Source organism: Sceloporus undulatus, chromosome 5, assembly GCF_019175285.1.
Source record: "Sceloporus undulatus isolate JIND9_A2432 ecotype Alabama chromosome 5, SceUnd_v1.1, whole genome shotgun sequence".
NCBI classification, from domain to species: Eukaryota; Metazoa; Chordata; class Lepidosauria; order Squamata; family Phrynosomatidae; genus Sceloporus; species Sceloporus undulatus.
The window spans coordinates 100,975,679-100,987,732 of record NC_056526.1 but is presented as its reverse complement, the minus strand read 5'-3'; the positions used below and the strand labels follow the sequence as shown (position 1 = coordinate 100,987,732).

Sequence of the window (12,054 nt, the reverse complement as noted above, 5' to 3'; positions counted from 1 at the left end):
TATGCTCCCGGATTCAACTCTAAAGCTGGAAGCTTAGGTAAAAAGCAGTAAAAAGTTGCTTACTTGGGTAGAATACTAAAACTGCTTCCACTTGTGCTGTAAAGAATTTTGGAAATATGTCCCATTTTTGTTAGCTACTGACTTCATCTTTTGAATTGTGGTCCAGATATTCATCTGTTCACATAGAGGTGCTGCTTGTCATCAGGAGTGATACTAGATGACACTATTTCTAAAACTATAGCTGGTTTTAGGGATACTTTATAATATATTCTATAATACAAAGTTTTTGCCACCCTGAAGATAGATTTGTCCAAAGCCCCAGCATTAGTTCACCCAGATGTAACCCAGCCCTTTTACATCCAGCTAGGCATAGCAGACAGTCATGTAGGAGCAGTCCTCACCCAGCTGAGAAACAATGTACACCGAGTAGTCGTATATGCATCCAGAAACCTCTCCCCCACAGAAGTAAAGTTCAATCCATGCGAGAAAAATTGTTTGGCCTTAGTATGGGCATTGACCAGATGGGAATTCATCATCGGAGGAGCCCGTGTCATTGTGCAGACCCCACACACCCCTCTCAAGTTCATTCTGTCAGGAAAAGTCCAGGACAAACAAGTACTAAGTGCAAGGATAGCAAAATGGATCCTAGAGTTGTTGAAACGTGGTACCAAGTACCACCACCTATCCAGTGAACCTAGCCCCCCTACGGACTGGTAGTCACCGGTGCCGCTCATGAGTGCCCTCTTCCCCTTCCCTCCCAGAGTAATTGGCCCGTGAAAGCAGGCAGATCCCTAGAAGAAGCATTGAGAGAAGGCTTCCATTTTTGGTTTTGTGATGGCTCTTCCTCCTGCCCTGAAGGGACCCGCCTAACCGGGTATGGAGCGATCCGTGTCAATGACCGGCATGTCCTGCAAGGCCCTGTTAGACCCCACTCCAGCCAGGCAGCCGAGGTAGAAGCCCTCCGCGCCGCCCTAGAATTCGAAAACCCTGACTCCCCCTTAGCCATATTCACAGACTCTCAATGGACTGTGAACCCAGCGATAGATTGGCTCCCAGTTTGGATGTCCCGAAATTGGAAGACAAATGACAACAGACCAGTAACCCACGCAGAGAAATGGCAGGAAACAGCCCTCCTGATCCAGAAACGGACAGCCCCCACCTGGGTGTCATATGTCAAAGGCCATCAGAAAGGCACCGGGGAGGAAGCCCAATGGAATAACAGAGCAGACAGCCTAGCAAAGGAAGCAGCCCAGATCCCCATGGCCCCCATTAATGTGAAACCCAAGGAACCCACATTGCCAGACACCTTAGACTTGGCTCAGCTCCAGAAGGGAGACAACGAGACTTGGCTCAGCTCCAGAAGGGAGACAACGAGATAAAGACATTGGCCGCCGCAGGGAAAGACCCCACAGGAAAGTACAGTATAGCACAGAAAGAAGGAACCTGGTGGGCCATAGATGCAGAAGGAGCCCATTACAACTCATTGGCATTGGAGTCTCTGTTTCTTGGGGCTGGACTAGATGACCTCTGGTATACACATAGGGACACGATCTCGTGTGTGCGTTGTTAGAACACGCCTCTCGTAAATTCCCCTAATTCAATCCTTCCTAACAAATAGATAAATGGCTCTGTAAATTGCTTGATATGGCTGAGATGGACAAGTTAACATGTTGGATGAGAGACAAAACTGAGGATCGTGTATACCAAGAATGGGAAGAATTTTATAAATTTCTAGAGATAAGATGGAATAGCGTACTGCCATTTAGAAAGACTTAAATGAATTCAAATTAACTAAAACATTTAATTATAGATCTCAAAGAACTTACTTTTATTTGAATATTTCAAGTTTTTGTTGGCAGAATAATATGTAAATGAAGTTCTACTCTATAGTACATGAAGTTCTACTCTATAGTTCTACTCTATAGATGTATATTTCCAGGTCAAGCGGAGAATATTAACAATTACACATTTTGGACTCAACACAACACAAGGACAGTTTCATGTGAAGGAACTAAAATGGAAAGTCTTTCAAGATAAAACAGAAGAAACCCCTAAAACAAACCTCAAGTAGTATTAGGAAGCAATTTATGTTATGTGTAGTTTTAAATATTGAAGTCTGGGCATGGGTAGAGTGGGAAATGTATGGATGTGTAATGTATTGTTAAATTTGTAATGTGCGATAATGTCTTGTTTTGTATGAAAAAGTTAAAAATAACAATAATAAAAATTAAACAGTAAAAAATGTTTAAAATACATAACAATACATCAAAGTTAAAAACAAATCACAAGTAATAAAAGGGGGGTTCAATTGGTTCTGGACATTATCAATCGGGGAAGGCCTGCCGGAAGAGAAAGGTTTTTGTCGCCTTTTTAAAAGCCTTGAGTGAGGATAATTGGCGAATCTCTTCTGGCAGGTCATTCCAAGTTTTTGGAGCAGTGACAGAAAAGGACCTCCGGGAGGTCACCGCCAGTCTGGTGTTTCTAGATTGTAAAAGGTTTTTCCCGGAGGATCAGAGTGCACAGGAAGGATTGTATGGGAGGAGGCATTCCTTCATATCATAGGCAATCATAGCCTGAAAGAGAATAAAAACGTCTGAACCAGATGGCTTCACAGCCACATTCTATTAAAGATTTGAAAACGAACTTATTGGCTGTTGCAAGAAATGTTTAATATAATTCATCTGGACAGAAAACCCAATTCAAGGAATAATGCTGGTATTGTATTAATTCCTAAAGAAGGTGTGGATACTGCTGACATGGCCAACTACGACACCTGTGTCACTGTTAAAATTTGACTATAAAATCTTCTCACTAATTTTGGCTAATAGAATAAAAAAAAGTATTCGTAGAAATCATCCATGAACATCAGAATGGCTTTTTGCCAGGCTGACAAATTAGATACAACACACAAATGATCCTGAACTTAATAGAATATTACAGTTTAATCACAGATTTTAAAAATTGCACTGATTTTCATAGATGCTCAGAAGGCATTTGGCAACATGTATTGGGAGTGTATGTGTGAAGTATTGAGAAGAACAGGGATGGGCAACAAATTTATAGGGAATATAAAACAGATCTATAACCAAGAAAGTGCCCAATTGGTGATAAATGGAGATAAATCATTAGAATTCCAGATAAATAAAGGTACAAATCAAGGATGCCTATTGTTACCGTGATTATTCATTGTTGTATTAGAAACCGTCACAAATTCAATGAGAATCAATACAAAGATTGAAGACACCAGAACTGAAGGGCATGAGTACAAATTTAAAGCTTTCCAGACGATGTGGTCATTATCTTGGAAAATCCTATTGAAAGTAGGAGGCTTTCTTTGGTAGATGGGAGAAGGGCCAAAAATGGATCACATAAAAGAACTTAATATCTAGAGCAAAGGATGGCAAGAAAAGCATCAGAAGAGTTAGAAACCAAATATAACAAAATTCAAAGGTTAGGCTATTGGCAAATTAAATAAAAAAATAATGAGGGGGATTTGGGGATAAAGCTAACAGATTTGACAAATTAATATGGGCTCATAAAAATTAAGAGGGGGATTTGAGGATAAAGCTAGTGAATTTCACAAATTAATATGGTCTCACGACAAGAAGAAGATTGCAAAAACTATAAATTATTACTATCAAGGAATTTAGAGGCAGACTTTATAAAAGATCCTATGATAAAATGGGCCCAGGACTCTAGGGACTTGGGGCATAATATATCTCTAGAGAAATGAGAGAACTAATTGTTTTACAGCCCCTCCAGATCTAAAAGAAAACTACGGGGTGAAACAGACGTCCCCTTTGCACCAGCTTGGGGGTGGTGTCATAGTGGGGTTTAGACGCCGCATGATCTGATCCTACAGGCAGCTTTGGGGTGCTCCAGCAATGAAGTGGTTATATGCCGCACACCGCAGCAGCAACGGAAAAACCGGCTTTTTGCTGGCTCAAGAAGAAGTGCATTTTGCCACCTCTTTTTGGGCTGGCAAAAGGCAGGATCAGGGCCGTGGTATGCGGTTGCCATGGCCCTGATCCAGCTTCCTCCAGGGCAGCTTCAAGCCACCCCTTCAGAGCTGTCTGTTTTGGCCCTTATTCAAAATAGTAAACAGATGCTATTACACCCCTTTAATATTGAACAAGCTATCTAAAGTAGGTACAAATAAATGTTGGAAATGCCAAAAGGAAATAGGATCACTGTATCATACCTAAAATTAATAGGATCACTGTCCTAAAACAAAGAAATTTTGGTCAAAGATACACATTTTGATTCAAAGAATGTTAGAAATCCAATATGTTTTTCACCATAATTGTATTTGCTCAATATAACTTCTAACCTCAGCAAAGAAGATGAAAAGAAATATTGAAGGGTTGTATTTTATTTTGTTACTGTAGTGAGGATACTAATTGCAAGACAGTGGAAACTCAAAAATCCACCTCTTATAAATGATCAGATGAACAAAATCCATGATGTGAGAGAGATGGATAGGTTAACACACAGATTAAACCAAAAAACTCAAAAGCAAATGGGAAAATGACTGGAAACCATTTGCAATATTTTTGGAGGAAAACATAATGGAATGAATTGTAACTGAAGGTTGAAAGAATTGCAGTTAGATGTTGAATGGTATGTCGCTTGTTGAATTAAACAGTAATTGTATGTTAATTTATTGATCAAGTATGAATATGTATACAGAAGAGTAATATACTGATATTGAATTTTAATTCTGTGTTAAATATGTGGTTACTTTTATAATATAAAAAGTTGAGTTTATTATACATGTAGAGATAAATCACAGACATAATCATGGTAATCCATAGGGCGGGGAAAATAACTCAGTTAAGTACTTAAGAATGGTACATTTAAAAGGAGAAGTAAATGTAAAAATTACATTGGAATTTTCTATTTTATTGGTTGGAATACAAGGAGCCTAAATTGAATTAGGATTTGGCTACTGGAGGAGAAACAACAAGAGATGTATCAGCCCACTGCTCTGTCCTCGTATTTTTTATTGTGTTTTTAACAGATGTTTTAATTGTAACTTGTTTAATCCTGTTTTAAGGGGGGAATTTGGGATATAAATTTGTAAATGTGGATTTTAATGTGTTGTAAGCTGCTTTGATTGTCCTGTCACAGAAAAGCAGGATATAAATAAAAGTTTTATTATTTATTTATTTATTATGATCCTATTCAGCTGTTGTGCGGTGGATTAGTCATCGGAGAAGTAGTCATTTAAGCTTTCAATTTGCAATAATACAAAAGAAGAAGAAGATGGGGATTTTTCACTTTCATCATAAATTGTTGAAAAAGTAAATTGTAAAGCTTGTAAAAACGAGAGGATTGTAATGAATAATTTGATATAAATTTGTATAAAGATTAAATTTTAAAAAAATTACTGAATTAAGGAATTTGCCAGCCATTCAGACCATATCTACTTCCTTGATTAACTCGTACAGGTAAAAAGTAAATAAATACATAAGAAACATGTTTTAAAGTAATGAAAATACAAAATAAATGATTTATAGAATCATAGGATTGTAGAGTTGGAAGAGACCACAAGGGCCATCCAGTCCAACCATGCAGCAAATCACAATCAAAGCACCCCTGACAAATGGCCATTCAGCCTCTGTTTAAACACCGCCAAAGAAGGAGATTCCACCACACTCCACTGTTATTCCACTGTTGAACAGCTCTTACTGTTCAGTGTTCTAGTCTCTGGAGCAGAAGAAGACACGCTTGCTCCATGGTCAATGTGATACCCCTTCAAATATCTAAACAGGGCTATCATTTTACACCTTAACCGTCTCTTCTCTAGGCTAAACATACCCAGCTCATGATATTCAGACCTTTCACCATTTAGTTGCTCTGGACACACTCCAATTTGTCAACATCCTTTTTGAATTGTGGTTCCAGAACTGGACACAGTATTTTAAGTGAGGCCTAACCAAGGCAGAATAGAGTGGCGCTATTACTTCCCTTGATCTAGTCACTATACCTATATTGATGCAGCCGGTCAACCAATTACAAATCCATGTAACAATTGCCTTGTCTAAACCACATTTTACCAGCTTGTTTGCAAGAATGGCATGGGGAACCTTGGGAAAGGCCTTACTGAAATCAAGGTATGCAATATCCACAGCATTCCCTTCCTCTACCTGGTAATTTTATCGAGAGAGAGAGAGAGAGAGAGAGAGAGAGATCAGATTAGTCTGGCATGACTTGTTTCTCAGAAACCCACGTTGACTTTTTGTGATTATGGCATTCCCTTCTAAATCTTCACAAACTCTCTGTTTAATGATCTGCTCTAGAATCTTTCCTGTGATTGATGTCAGACTAACTGTGCAATAATTATTGGGATTCTCTTTTTTTATCTTCCCTTTTTGAAGATGGGGGTGTTTGCCTTCCTCCAATCTGCTGGTACTTCTCCTGTTCTCCAGGAGTTCTCAAAGATTATGAACTGTGCTGATTAGAAATGGAAAAATACTTATGAAATAAGCTAGATTTTAAAGTGCTTTAAAAATTAAATTCAATTGGACTTTAGACTGTAACTGTAACAACAACAACAACTAAAAATAACATAGAGAAAAAAAATATATTGTTAACTTACTCAAGGTCATCTTCTTGCTGCATAGAGAGGAAGTGAATTGTGTCTCAATCTATGATGCTCTGAGATCTAGTTTTTGGTAAAAAAATAACCAAATTAAAGAAAGAGGGTGGATCTTAAGGTGGGAAACAGCAACAGTGAGTCGTCAAGTTGATTAACTTAAATAAAAAAATATTTTAATGTTTTAAAATCCACCTTTTTTGGTAAATATTTGTATTCATTATGTCACCCATAATACATAGCACATAACAAAATAAAACATTGCATATTCCACATAAAACATACAATTACAAACAAAAACATATTAAAAGATAACATCAACAATTTGCTTTAAAAAATTAAATATAGAATCATAGAATCATAGAGTTGGAAGAGACCACAAGGGCCATCCAATCCAGTCACTTGAACAGATGTCAAAATCATATCAGCTTATTCTGATGTACACATTGATACAACAGGGAAGAACAGTTTATTTGTATTTGACATTAAACAACTGAAGATGGAAATGATGTAGGTGTCATCAGAGCTGAAGAATTTAGTTTAACCAAAAGAGGAATGAAGAAGCAAAGAAAATTAAGCATTCAATAAAGCAATAGCTTGGTGAAGTTGAACAATTAATTACAGAAGGTGATATTGGAATGCACTTTGACAAAGCAAAGCAGACAGGCAGGATACCATGGGCCATGCTTGTGTATCCTGCCCCTGATTCCAACTATGTGTTCGTATCCCTGCCCTCTGCTGCATGCATCCCTTACCTGCATCCACCATCCCTCCTTCTCGAAAGGTCCTCACTGTGACCAAAAGGGTGAAATGGGAACACCTGGCTAAACCCATGTAGTCAAGTGCCCCTTTTTAATGTCAGAAGCCATGGTGGGTATCGTATGAGACAAAATGACAGTGGCAGCAGGTTAGGGATGCATGGGGCCATGTAGTGTGACAGCTGTCACAGTGGAGTTTCCACAAAACTCCACAGCAAAGAGTGGCTCAGAATAGTGCCACAGCAAATAGTGGTCCCTTTGAACCAAGATCAGTCCAGATTTTGCTGGATCAGCATCTGGATTGGTTGATCCCAGCTCAGGGCTATTGGCCTTCATCATCGATACAAGACAATGGCAGGCCAGGGAGAACACAGGCCTTTGGGCCTATGTGTAAAAACCCCAACTGGATAACAATGTTTATAAAATAGTAAAATATGGACAAGAATTGGAAACAGGAGAAATCCCTAAATATGCTCATCTGCAAGAAGATATGAAGAAATATGAAGAAAAGACAAGAAAGATTGTTGGAAGGGATCAAGAGAGAGAGAAGGGCTATAAAAGATACCTTGTCATAGAATCTTAGAATCATAGAATTGGAAGAGACCACAAGGGCCATCCAGTCTAACCCCCTGCCATGCAGGAACTGTCAGTCAAAGCATCCCAAACAGATGGCCATCCAGCCTCTGTTTAAAGACCTCAAAGGAAGGAGACTCCACTACTCTCTGAGGAAGTGTGTTCCACTATATTTTTTTCTCCATTTAATTTTCCACGATTCTTTACTACTTTCCCCACTATAAGTGTGTTCCACTGTCAAACAGCCCTTACTGTTAGGAAGTTCCTCCTGGTGTTCAAGTAGAATCTCTTTTCATGCAGTTTGTATCCATTGCTCCATGTCCTGTTCTCTGGAGCAGCAGAAAACAAGCTTGCTCCCTCCTCAATATGACATTCCTTTAAATATTTAAACAAGGCTATCATATCACTTCTTAACCTTCTCTTCTCCAGGCTAAACATACCCATCTCCCTAATGTGTTCCTCATAGGACATAGTTTCAAGACCTTTCACCATTTTAGTCGCCCTCCTTTGGACACGCTACAGTTTCTCTATGTCCTTTTTTAATTATGGTGCCCAGAACTGGACATAGTACTCCAGGTGAGGCCTGACCAAAGCAGAATAAAGTGGCACTATTACTTCCCTTGATCTACTCACTATACCTCTATTGATGGAGCCTAAAATCGCATTGGCCTTTTTAGCTGCCGCATCACATTGTAGACTCATGTTCAGTCTACTTGGACTCCTAGATCATGCCAGACAAATCTAAGGAGTCCAAGTAGACCACAAGTTGAACATGAGTCAACAGTGCGATATGGCAGCTAACAAGGCCAATGCAATTTTAGGCTGCATCAATACAAGTATAAGAACAGGTCTAGATCAAGAGAAGTAATAGTGCTACTGTATTCTGCTGTGGTCAGGCCCTACCTGGAATACTGTGTCCAGTTCTGGACACCACAATTCAAAAAGGACATTGAGAAACTGGAGTGTGTCCAAAGGAGGGCGACTAAAATGGTGAAGGTTCTGGAGGCCATGCCCTATGAGGAACAACTAAGGGAGCTGGGGATGTTTAGCCTGGAGAGGAGACGGTTAAAGGGTGATATGACAGCCCTGTTTAAATACTTGGGGATGTCATATTGAGGAGGGAGCTCACTTGTTTTCTGCTGCTCCAGAGACTAGGACCCGGAGCAATGGATGCAAGCTACAGGAAAAGAGATTCCACTTCAACATTAGGAAGAACTTCCAGACAGTCAGTGGAGTGGAGTGGAGTCTCATTTCTTAGAGGTCTTTAAACAGAGTCTGGATGGCCATCTGTCGGGGGTGCTTTGATTTAGATTTTCTGCATGGCAAGGGGTTGGACTGGATGGCCCTTGCGGTCTCTTCGATTCTGTGATTCTATTATTCCTTTCATATGTAGTCTCGTTCAGCCAGGTGTCTCCCATCCTATATCTGCGCATTTCATTTTTCTTGTCTTTTCTTCATATTTCTTCATATCTTCTTGCAGATGAGCATACAGTTTGACTATTTTCTCCAGCCCTTTTGCCTTTCAGAATACTGTCTCCCTCCCCCACAGTTTAAAGCCCTCCTGATCAAATTTCTGAGACTGTTGGCAAAAATGTTTCTGCCAATTGGCATGAGATGCAACCCATCCTCTTCATGGACACGCAGCCCATGATCTAAAAATCCCAATTGTTCCTAGCAGCACCATCTGCAGAGCCAGTTATTCAACTCTGTTATTTTCCTCTCTTTTTCTGGACCATGCCCTTCAACAGGGAGAAGAGATGAGATGACAACCTGTGCATCCATCTCTTTCAGTTTCCTACTCAAAGTCTCATAATACCCTATGATATTTTGAAGGCTATGCCTTGCAGTTTCATTGTTTCCCACATGAACCAAAAGAAAGGGGTAATGGTCAGTAGGCTTGACAAGTTTTATCAGCCTCTCTGTCACATCACAGATCCTTGCTCCAGGGAGCCAACACACCTCCTAGGACATCTTGTCAGGCCCACAAAATACTGTGGATTTTAATGTGTTGTGAGTCGCTTTGATTGTCTCGTCACAGAAAAGCTGGATACAAATAAAAGTTTTATTTACTTATTTATTTATTTATTTAGTCATTTAAATTGTGTTGTGTACACTCTGGACATCCTATGTTACTGACCTGAAGAATTTTCTGAATTAAATGGAACATCCATTGACGTTTAGTGTTACAAAACCTGACTTATCTAATAAACCAGTGGTTTTAAATTAACATAATAAAATGAGAAGTCGGGGGGGGGCAGCTCTAGTTTTTCTGTGTGAGTTTCTACTCAAATAAGAAGCTCCCCATTATTTGCCACCTGGTATGATCATTTATTCTTCTGACATAGATCTTGTCAGTATGACAAATAAGCTGGGAATGTTCAAACATTATGGCACATTACATGGGCTGGAACTGATATTTTCTTCACAATTGTTCCTTAATTCCTAGGAAGACTTCAATTTTGAAAATTGTGGGGTTCCTTATTCCTTAGCATGGACAAAATATCATTAAAATTTCATATTTATAGCTATATTCAGATATTTGATTGAGCACATTTGTTCTATTTTGCTCCAGATGATAGCAGATTCAAACCACAACAAAGTAGATTTCAATTAGAAGAACTTCCACAGTGGAGCAGTCTGCTCATCAGCATTTTCTTCATCAGATTAAAAAAAAACTTTTTGTGGGTGAGTCAGAGATATCTGGTTGGAAATGGACCTTTAGATCCATTTCTTTTACAACATAGGAATATAATATACAGCTCGCATCTCTAATACTGTAAAATGCTTTTGGACTGCTTTCAATACCCTGTCTACATCCCATAAAACAAGCTCCAGCATGTCAGCAGCTAAGGTGTTACCAAGCTCCAGCATTCCTCTCTCTTGAGTCATCTAATAAAATCATCTTGTAGCAAAGTGATGAAAACCATTAACTCTTCTCCCCCCCCCCCCCCCCGCCCCATTTATCCACAAGACAGGACAAATCTCTTTTTTCCAAGGTTTCTTAAAGTAGTGTTCTCCCCACACCAGTCATTTATTTTCAAATCTACTGCAACAATGTATTTTCCTGTTGTTATAACTTACAGTCACACAATAATAGAATTACATTTATTTACAAATTTGTTAGCAAATCATCATCATCATCATCATCATCATCATCATCATCATCATCATTTTACATTTATATATCATTGAGTACTTGGCTGTTTTCCTCCTCACTTAATCCTCATAACAACCCTGTGAAGCAGTTCTGGATGAGTGAGAGAAAATTCCTGGCCCAAGATCACCCAGTGAGTTTTAGGGTTGGGTGGGGATTTGGACTGGGCTGTCCCAATTCAGAGTCCAATACTCTACCCACTACACTGTTCTAGCTCTCTCTCTCTCTCTCTCTCTCTCTCTCTCTCTCCCCATACATACATACATTACTGATGCACCAAGTATGCCTGAGATTCTGCATGAGGAAATGGGGCATAAAGATTCGCCCAGGCAGAACTAATCAATTAATCAATAGCTCTATTTCTATTCTGCCATTTCCCCAAGAGTGAGATACAAGGTGGAAATTTGTCCCATTTTCCCTCTCACCACCCTTAAAACAAACCTCTTTCTTGCAGTTCCAACTGGCCATTTTGTGGTTGGTGGAGAGCAGGGAATGGTGGAGCACTCCTCTGCCTTCTCACATTCTCCACCCACCATAAGTGACCATATTGGGTTAGTCATTTTAGAGCCTTGGCATTTTTAAAATATTGACTTCCTCCCTCTGCAACAATAATTATGGCGTGTTACAGACGGGCCCATGAGGCGCCGTCATCATGCCGTCATTACGCACGAGGGGCAGCGCTTCCTGACGCGTCTTGCCTCTCGTGCGTAATGACTACGTCAAAGTGGCAACGGCAGCGCCGCATACAGATGGGCGCCGCCATTTTGACATCGTGGATGCACAGCATCCAGATGTCGTGGAACGGAAGTGGTGCTGCGAGTGCGCGCTTTGCGCTTTGCGGTGCCTCTTCCGGGGCCCAGGAATAAGCGCCATTTTGGCGCTTCTTTGTTGCTGCACCCAGGAACCGCGCGGTTTGGCTGCTGCGGTTCCCGGATGCAGCAACCAGCAGCGGCGCAAGACCATCCCTTTTG

The 12,054-nt window shown here is 40.0% G+C and overlaps 1 protein-coding gene across 20 annotated transcripts in view; it reads right to left on the bottom strand.

The window, feature by feature from the left end:
- Positions 1-12,054, bottom strand: part of NTF3 (neurotrophin 3) — a 106,590-nt gene that overhangs the window by 29,764 nt on the left and 64,772 nt on the right. For 17 of the 20 annotated variants that reach the window (XR_006104134.1, XR_006104137.1, XR_006104135.1 and 14 more), the window contains one exon: positions 6,602-6,667. The exons of the other annotated variants lie outside the window; for them this stretch is intronic. The gene's annotated coding sequence lies outside the window, so the exon portion shown is untranslated. The remainder of the gene's footprint in view (positions 1-6,601; positions 6,668-12,054) is intronic. 20 annotated transcript variants of the gene reach the window in all.